Raw genomic sequence first — 9,224 nt, 5'->3', positions numbered from 1 at the left:
GAATTATACCTACTAATGATTCCAATAATAAAGCAAAGAATAAAAGAAGTACTTGATGCTTGATTGGAAGGTTGTCAATCTCCCAATAATAACCCAAATAATCTTCAATTACCCAAAATAAAGGATGAACAAGAGAGAGATTAAGGAAATAAAACTTGTATTAAAACTTGATTAAATGTTGATTACAAGATTAAAGAGAGATTTGATTGATATTAACTACACTAAAGATTGCTAAGAAGAACATGCTCTTCTAATTAGACTAATGGGGTATTTATAGTGGGGATTAGTCACATAAATTAGGGTTTACTAAGGGCTTAAATGACGATTAAGTCCTTGAGGAATCGCCGGTCTCTAGGGAGACTCCGGTCTCTTTTTCGCCGGTCTTAGAAAAAGATGCGCATCCTTCCTTGAAGTTGTAGAAGACGAGATAACTGTCTGGGAATCCGAGCGTCTTAAGCACGGGACGGGCGGATTTGGGTGCTTCTGGACGGGCGTCCAGAGGGGGAAGACGGGGGTCTTCTGGAGGTTTTGCCCGGGCGTCTTGTGGAGGAAGACGCTCGGATTGTGGGTGATGGACGGGCGTCTTCAGGGCAATCCGCACGGATTGTCAAACAGTTTCGTTCCTTCTTCTTTTCTTCCTTTTTCTTCATAAAATCCTTGAGGATTTCCTCGGGGATGCAAGGATCTTTTCTCATCATTGCCAATCTACTATAGTATGTACAAAGACCTTCTAATCTTGTCTCTCCTTGATGCTTGGTCATTGAATTCAATCAATTTAGCTTCATTTTGCCATGAAAATGCAAGGTTTGCACTCCTTTCTTACCAAGGACACAAAACCTCAAAGAATATGCAAAACAAAGAACTAAAGACAATAAATGACCCAAATATTGACTAAAAAGCATGGGAACAAGGCTAATTCGGGAACTAAATATGCTCTAATTATGGTCACATCAAATATCCCCAAACCGAACCTTTGCTCGTCCCGAGTAAAGAGGTGACAAAGAATAGGACCATTATTTAAACTAACCTAATAACATAGCCGATATGAGATAATTAGCGGGTCTCACTCTGCCCCTTCAACTCACAACAAGACAACCATGAGGTAGGATGCCTTCTTGCAAGGCAAGGTGGGTCTTGCCAAAATGGCGACACATCCAAACATTAAGCACACAAAATCAAATAATGGATGCATCTACAAAAGTGAATAGCCACTTTCCTCATCTAAGTGGCGGAAATTATCTACAAGGGAAGCAATTCAAGGGTACACACTCCTTCATAGATGCAATTTCTTCAAACTACTAAGCCTAGAAGGATACCAATAAATCACCTCCAAGTTGTGTCAAGCTAGGGTACCTTTGTCCTCAATCGTTAAATGCTTTTGTCAAGAGTAGACTCCCTATGGTGTTAGAAACACTGGAGGATCGCGGAACTCCCCCTCTTGCCTAGACAAGAAGAAGGGTCATCCCCTCTCTACCATGCACAAAAATGGATACGATGGATAAAGGGATCAAAAGTATTTGAGTTTCACTTTGGGAGTTTGCTTTGTTTTTTGTTTTTCCCCCCAATTTCTTGTGGCATATAACATTTGAGAACACTTTCTTTTCGCCATTTCTTTTGATTTTTGGCAATTCAACACTTGACAACTTTTCAACTTTTCTTTGCATTTCTTTTTGAACATTTTCAAAGTCACCCCATATGTAGTGAGGGTGGCTTATATTTGAAGCATAGGAGTTCTATTTTTGGTCCTCTTTTCATTTGATGCATTTTGCAAACTTTCTTTCACTTTTTATTTCATTGAGCTCAAATTGATTTCTTTTTGTGCCCATTCCCTTTGATGACAAAAATGTGGTAGAACATGGATGATGGATGCATGGTTTCAAGGGTCACCTTGGAATAAACGGTAGCCAAGGAGTTATCACACCACAAGGTACTCTTGACTAGGCCTTAATCCATGGGTCAAAGGATACTAGCATGACACATCCTAGGGTGTTTTACAAGCATTCTAACAAGCAAAGTCTTAAGAATAAAAAACATCTACTAGGGCCTATATACACTTGTCAAGTTTCCCAAGTAGACGGTTTCGCAAAATTTTTCTAACATGCAAACTACATGCCATGATGCAACTAACATATAAACATCCTAATGCAAATGCTTCTACCAACTAATATGACATATATTCTAAATGCAAGTCCTAAGTTCACATTGTTATACCGCATCAATCAAAATAGAGCCACATAGTCATTAACATAAAGAGGAAAAAGGAGATTGGAAAGATCATACCATGCGGTCTTCATGATCCTCATGTCTCGGATGTGGCGTAGTCAATCAATGTGAACAAGGATAGAACAAACACAATATATACAACAATATATTCATGACTACACTACAAAGGAAAAGAACTTGTTTTTGGTTTTTCAAATTTTCAAATTTTTTTGTTTTTTCAAAATTTTTTTGATTTTTTTGAATTTGGGTTTTCTTGGATAAAAGTTAAGTTAGAATTCCCCATCCCCACACTAATATGGGCATTGTCCTCAATGGCTAAAATGATGGGAAATCATGCAAACATGATGCATGAATTCTATACTAAATGCAAGCTAAACTATACTACACTACATGATGCATGGTTTTTTTTGTTTATGACGGAGAGCGTAATTTAGATTACCTCCCGTTGCGTATGCGTGTACTTCCCCAAACCGAGATAGACATTATTTCTAATGTCCTAAAGTTGGGTGTATTTCATGCACACAAGATGCAATGCATGAAACTAAATTTGTCATTTTGGATTTTCAAAAGTGGGAACAATAAAATAAGAACACCTCAATGGGGCCGAGGTGTTAGTCCTCATGTTGCTAGGACTCTCCAACCATGATCAATATAAAATAAATAAAACAAAGAAAGAAGTAGACAAACCTCAAGAGGGTAGGAGCCTCCAAAGCTTGCTAGTCTTCCACCATATCATCATTGTCATCATCTTTCTCAATAGAAGTGGACTCATCACCACTTCCCTCTTCACTTCCTTGCTCACTTCCTTCATTATACTCTTCTTCATTAGCCTCTTCTTCTTCATTTACCTCTTCTTCAATGTCCTCATTAACAACCTCATCACCGACAACCTCATCGTCACCCGGTATCTCACCCCTAGATGCACTTGGAAAGAAGACTTCCCTATCCGCCCAACTAGGCGAAGGACATGAAGGATCAAGTAGTCCTTGCCTAGCTAAATGAATGAGGGGTGGATATTGGGCTAAGTATGCATCTTCCCGATCCTTATAAGCTTATTTGTGCATCTCTTGCATAAGTAGAGTCATGTAGTCATTTCCCACTTCAACACCTTCGGCCTTGAACTCTTGATACTTGAATGGATAGGGTGGTGTCACAATGGAGGAGGAGGGCATTTCAATTTCGCCCCTTTGTTGACGGATGATGTATTCGGCTTCCTTTGAGAGGGGAAGAAGGTAGTTTGTTCAATGAACACTCAAACGGCATATCTTGGAAGGCAAAGTAAAAGATCTAGCATCATTGGTGAGCCACCTATATTTGGTGTCAAGAGGATTATGAGTAACCCACTTGTACTTGTTAATCATGGCATCAATGTCAATGAGATGACCCCCTTTTTTCGCCACATACTTGCTATCCTTGTTGAAATTTGGATCAAAGTACTTAGCCAAAAGAGTAACTAGACCTCCATTTACAATAAAAGCGGTGTCTTGCTTTCCACAATCAACATTTAGTCATCTTTCCACCAAAAGCCTTAGAGAATTGTAAGGCTTGGTGAATTCCCTTCCAATATTTAAGGCCGACTCAAGTAGAACACAATCGAGTTTGGTAAAGTGGTTAGTGTCTTTTCTTGCAATGATAGTATTCCCAATGACCTTGTGCCACACTCTAATGCCCGGATGGTGGACTATTAGAGCGCGACTAGCATGAAAGTTCTCAAATTTCCTCCCGGAAATCGCCTCCCAAAGAGGAGCGGGGTCATACTTTTCGGGCTTCTTGTAATAACGAGGTGTATCACTAAGACCTAATGCTTTACCCAAAACATCAAAGGTGATGCGCCTACTCACATTGGCAAGGCGGAACTCGATGTTTTCTCTAGTCTCTACCTTAGTTACTTTCAATGAACTCAAGAATTCCAAGGTAAGGGAGGGGTATGTCAATTCTCTTGTAGCAAACAATTTCCCAACCCCATGGCTTCAAAGAAGGCTTTTGTTTGCTCAAGGACACCCAATTTATTTAAGGCATCTTCACATATGAACATGGTGGGTAGAAAGGATTTCCTAGCATACTTGGCAAATGTATCCCTATTGGAGTTAGAAATGAAAATTACCTCCGGATAGTTTGATAATTGAGCAATTTCCGGAGTGGTTGATGTTGTTGCTTCCAAGGGGGGATTTTGTTGTTGTTGAACTTCCAAGTTCGCACTAGCAACCACCATAGCCAAAGAGGCTTTCTTTGCTTGAAGGCATTGTTGCCTTGTTGAGAGTGCCTTTGCCTTAGGTGCCTTTGTTGATCCTTTTGTTCTTGCCATTGATGAAAATACCAAGAAAAGAGTGAAAACCTTCAATTCCCAAGTATACCCAAATCGATTTTAAGATGAAAGGCTTTGCCTTTGTAATTCAAAAATCGACTCAAAGGTTGAAGATTTTGGTGCTTGGTTTGATTTTTGTTGGAAGAGGAGTGATTAATTGTTATTAAAAGGAAGTTTGGATTTGATTTTGTGTAATTTGGTTGAGGAAATCTTGTTTTGGTGATGGAGAGGATGAGGGTTTTGAGGTTTTTGGGGTTTACGGTAGTGTTTTGAATGAATGAATGAAGAAATGAATTTGGGAGGGGTATTTAAAACACCCGAAAATTTTGAAACTGCAGGGGAAGACGGGCGTCTTTCCTTCGGGACGCTCGGATTCTGCCTAATCTGGGTTCAGGATTTCTCGCCTAAAGACGGGCGTCTTTCAGCAAAGACGCTCGGATTCTTTGATTACAGGACGAGCGGATTTTGCTGAAGACGGGCGGATTCGATCACGTGAAGCTTTCTTATTTTACACAGGCAAAAAGATGGGCGTCTTTTTGCAAAGACGAGCGGATTACTGAAGACGAGCGTCTTCTCTACCAGGACGCTCGGATTCTTCGAAAGTCCCAAAAATTCAATTTTTCAGTTCAACAGGACGGGCGGATTCTGCCAAAGACGCTCGGATTCCCTGAAGACGAGCGGATTCTCTTGAAGACGATCGAGTTCTCCCTGGTTTACCCGGATTCAGTTCCATCCGTGCACTTGCATATCCCGTGTCATTTTTCATTCTTCAAATCCCGTGTTCCTCATTGTAGGGGCACTACTAAGGCATGAATAGGTTAGGCAATTGCTATCCCCACACTAAGCTAAAGCACTACACATCAATAAAATCATTAGTCCCTCCCTCACTTCTCTAAAAATGATAATTATCTTGATCAAAGCATAAAAATCCAAAAATAACAAAAATGCAATGTAAGAATTAAAATGCGAGTTAGGGAGTTAGAAATATTTACAAATGGTGGTTTAGGGAGGACTCCACCAAACTCTCATCCTTAGTGAGATGTCATGGGGCTTGTCCAAGGTGTTGTTGATGTTGCTCAACACCTTGAAAAAGTAGTCAAAACCTTGTTCATTGTTATGATAAAGATCTTCAATAGATCTTTGCCCTTGTTATCCTTCATATTGGTCTTGATCGATAGCATTACCAATGTAGGGATTGAAAATCCCTTCAAATTCATCGTCCCAAAGACCACAAACTTCATCTACTTGGTCACTAAAGATCTCTTGAGTTGATAGAGACAACTCTCCCACTTTCTTGTCTTGGCCCATGAGGCCATCTTCTTCATTGCTTGACTTTGGTGAGCTTTTCAAGCTCTCTTTGTTACAATTCATTTGCTCTTTGAATGGAGCATCATCAATTTTCTTCTTCCATTGGAATTCCGACTTCTTCCTATCATCCTTCCGGCTATAATGATCAACCATAAAACATGGTTCATGCAAATGGGGAGCTCTCATGGTCTTGTCAAGATTGAAAGTTATGCTCTCATCTCCCACTTCTAGCGTGAGCTCTCCATGCTTTACATCAATCACCGCACCCGCGGTGTGTAAGAAAGGTCTTCCTAGAATGATTGGAATGTTGGAGTCTTCTTCCATGTCAACAATGACAAAGTCCACCGGGATGAAAAATTTCTCAACTCTTACGGGAACATCTTCCCATATCCCTAATGGTGTCTTCGTCGATCTATCGGCCATTTGGAGTGTTATATTGGTGAATTTAAGCTCTCCCACCCCTAACCTTTTACTCACCGAGTACGGCATAACACTCACACTAGCCCCTAGATCACATAAGGCTTTGTTGATCGTGGTGTCGCCAATGGTACACGGTATTGAGAAGCTTCCCGGATCTTTAAGTTTTGGAGGTGAACTCCCTTGAAGTATTGCACTACTCACCTTAGTGAAGGCGATAGTCTCAAGCTTCCGGATCGACTTCTTCTTTGTAAGGATGTCTTTCATGTACTTTGCATAGGCCGGCACGTGATTGATTAATTCCGTGAAAGGAATCGAGACTTCCAAATTCTTCACAATTTCCATAAATTTTCCAAGTTGGTCATCAAATTTGGGCTTGGCTTGACGACTCGGAAAAGGAAGTCTAATCACAATGGGCTCCTTCTCCTTGACCTTGTCTTCATTTTTCTTTGAAACTTCTTCTTTTGATTGTTCTCCATCCTTGGAGTTTTGCACAATTTCTTCTTTATCACTAGCTTCCACAACTTCATCCTCAACTTGCTTCTTCGGTGCTTCATACCTTGTACCACTTCTCAAGTGAATGGCACTAACCGTTTCATGTCTTAGGGGATTACTTTGAGGTGGTAATTGCCCCTTTTGTCTTTGTGAGCTTGAAGAAGCTAGTTGAGTCAATTGGGTTTCCAACATTTTGGTGTGAGCTAGGATGTTGTTGATGGTGATTTCCTTTGCTTGACTATCTTTTTGAATTTGAGTGAAAAACTCTTGTTGATTCTTTTGCATTTGGAGGACCGCTTTTTGAACATCAAAACCTTGGTCATTTTGTTGATTGTATGGAGTTTGATTTTGGTAACCTTGGTTTTGGTTGTAAAAGGGTCTTTGATTTTGGTTTCTCATGGGAGGTGGGGTGTATGTTGGTTGAGGGTTCTGAACATTTTGGCTTTTGTATGAGAGATTTGGGTGGAATTTGGTGTTCTCATTGTAATAGTTGGAGTAAGGGGTACCACTCTTGTATGCCTGAAAAGCATTCACTTGTTCATTTGTTCCCCTACATTCACTTTGGTCATGTCCCAAAGTTCCACAATTCTCACATATCCCACTTGGGATTGATGAAGATGCCGTCATGGCATTAACATGATGCTTTGGTGATTTTGAGGCTTCTTCAAGTTTAGCCATAGATTTTTCAAACTTCAAATTGATGGTATCAATGTGAGCACTAAGTTGAGCACCCAATTGAGTAACGGAGTCCACTTCATGCTTTACTCCTCTAGTAGCCTTGCGAGGTCAACTATATTGTGAGTTATGGACCGCCATTTCCTCAATCTTGTTCCAAGTTTGATTGTCATCAACTTCGGTGAACATTCCATTTGATCCCATGTTGAGAATATTTCTTGAATCTTCATAAAGACCGTTCCAAAATTGTTGTACCAAGAATCACTCGCTAAGTCCATGATGAGGACATGAGCGACAAATTCCCTTGAATCGCTCCCAAGCTTCATACAAGGATTCTTCATCCCTTTGCTTAAAGCCCGTAATTTGAGCTCTTAGCATGTTAGTCTTTTCCGGTGGATAGAACTTTTTGTAGAAAGTTAGAGCCAATTTCTTCCAAGAATCAATTCCGAGAGTAGCCTTATCAAAGCCTTTCAACCATTATTTGGCGGTGCCAATTAGAGAAAAAGGAAATAAGACCCATCGAATTTGGTCTTGAATTACACCGGTTTGAGAAATCGCATCACAATAGTCACAAAAAGTCTCCATATGAGAATGAGGGTCTTCATTAGGCATCCCCCCAAATTGGCTTCTTTCGACTAATTGGATAAATGTGGATTTGGCAATGAAATTTCCGGTTAGATGTTGTGGTGTGGGAGTACCATTGGGTAGGTTCTCCTCGGTTGGTAGGGAATGTGATGAAAACTTAGGCATTGTGGGTTGATTTTGTGTTGGATTTTGTGTTGGGTTCTCCTCACCTTCTCTTGCAAAATGGTTGATGAACTCAATAGTATTTGGTTGAATAACCTCACCAATACCTCTCAAAGTTCTCCTACCAAGTCTTCTATTGGTTGTCAAAGTCCTTTCAATTTCGTGATCAAAGGGCAACAAGTTACCTTGTGATCTTCTAGACATGCAAAATATCAAACAACTCGAAAATAATTACAACAAACCTTGAGGAGTTTTACTTCCCCAAGGCAAAGAAATACACAACTAATAACAATATAAGAAAATCTAAATCAAGTTAACACCGTCCCCGGCAACGGCGCCATTTATGGTCGTGATCCCCGATGGGGTTTAGTTTTCAGTACTTGTCGTTAGGAGCACCTAGACCAAAACACAATTTATAACTTCACAAACAACTCTACAATTAGTAAAGAGGCAAGTAAAGGTCGGATCCCAAGGGACGGGAATTGAGATGAGATTTTCTATTGCAACTAGTGGTGTCTAAGGGTGTCACAATTTGGGGTTTGAAGTAGAAGATCACTACACTAAGTGGCAATGAAAGTAAACAAGCAAGATGAATTGAAAGGGATGTAAACAATTGATAAAAAGCACTAGGGTGTCATGGGGTCATAGGGGATTCATGGGAATTGATCATACAAACATATTCTCAAATTATAAGCAAGCAATTATTGTTGTGATGGATCGAGTTGATTTATATCTTACAATCCTAGGAAAGTTTGGGTCCCGGAGCCGAATCGATTAGATTGTACAACACCTACAAGTCGACTTAATCTTCCCTACTCAACTACATGCATGGTCTAATGAGACTCAAGTTGGTTTATGTCTTACAAGTCTCATTGAAAAGATAGGTGATGGGTAAAAAATGCAAGGATTCATAGGCTCGCATTTCATCAAACATAACATGTGCATGAGTTGAGATCACAACAAGCAAGCAAATAAACTATGAAAACATATTAATTTAAGCATGAATCATCCCCATGTTGGTTTCCCCTAATTACCCATTAACCCTAGCTAAGGA

At 40.0% G+C, this 9,224-nt stretch overlaps 1 non-coding gene across 1 annotated transcript; it reads left to right on the top strand.

The window, feature by feature from the left end:
* Window positions 1–7,694: 7,694 nt before the first annotated feature.
* On the top strand, window positions 7,695–7,801 carry LOC141654154 (small nucleolar RNA R71). Its single transcript, XR_012547720.1, has one exon. It is a non-coding gene; the product is annotated as a small nucleolar RNA R71 (small nucleolar RNA).
* The last annotated feature ends 1,423 nt before the right edge of the window (window positions 7,802–9,224 follow it).

Source organism: Silene latifolia, chromosome 4 (assembly GCF_048544455.1).
Source record: "Silene latifolia isolate original U9 population chromosome 4, ASM4854445v1, whole genome shotgun sequence".
Lineage (NCBI taxonomy): Eukaryota > Viridiplantae > Streptophyta > Magnoliopsida > Caryophyllales > Caryophyllaceae > Silene > Silene latifolia.
The sequence above is the reverse complement of the archived record's forward strand: the minus strand, read 5'-3'. Positions and strand labels throughout refer to the sequence as shown.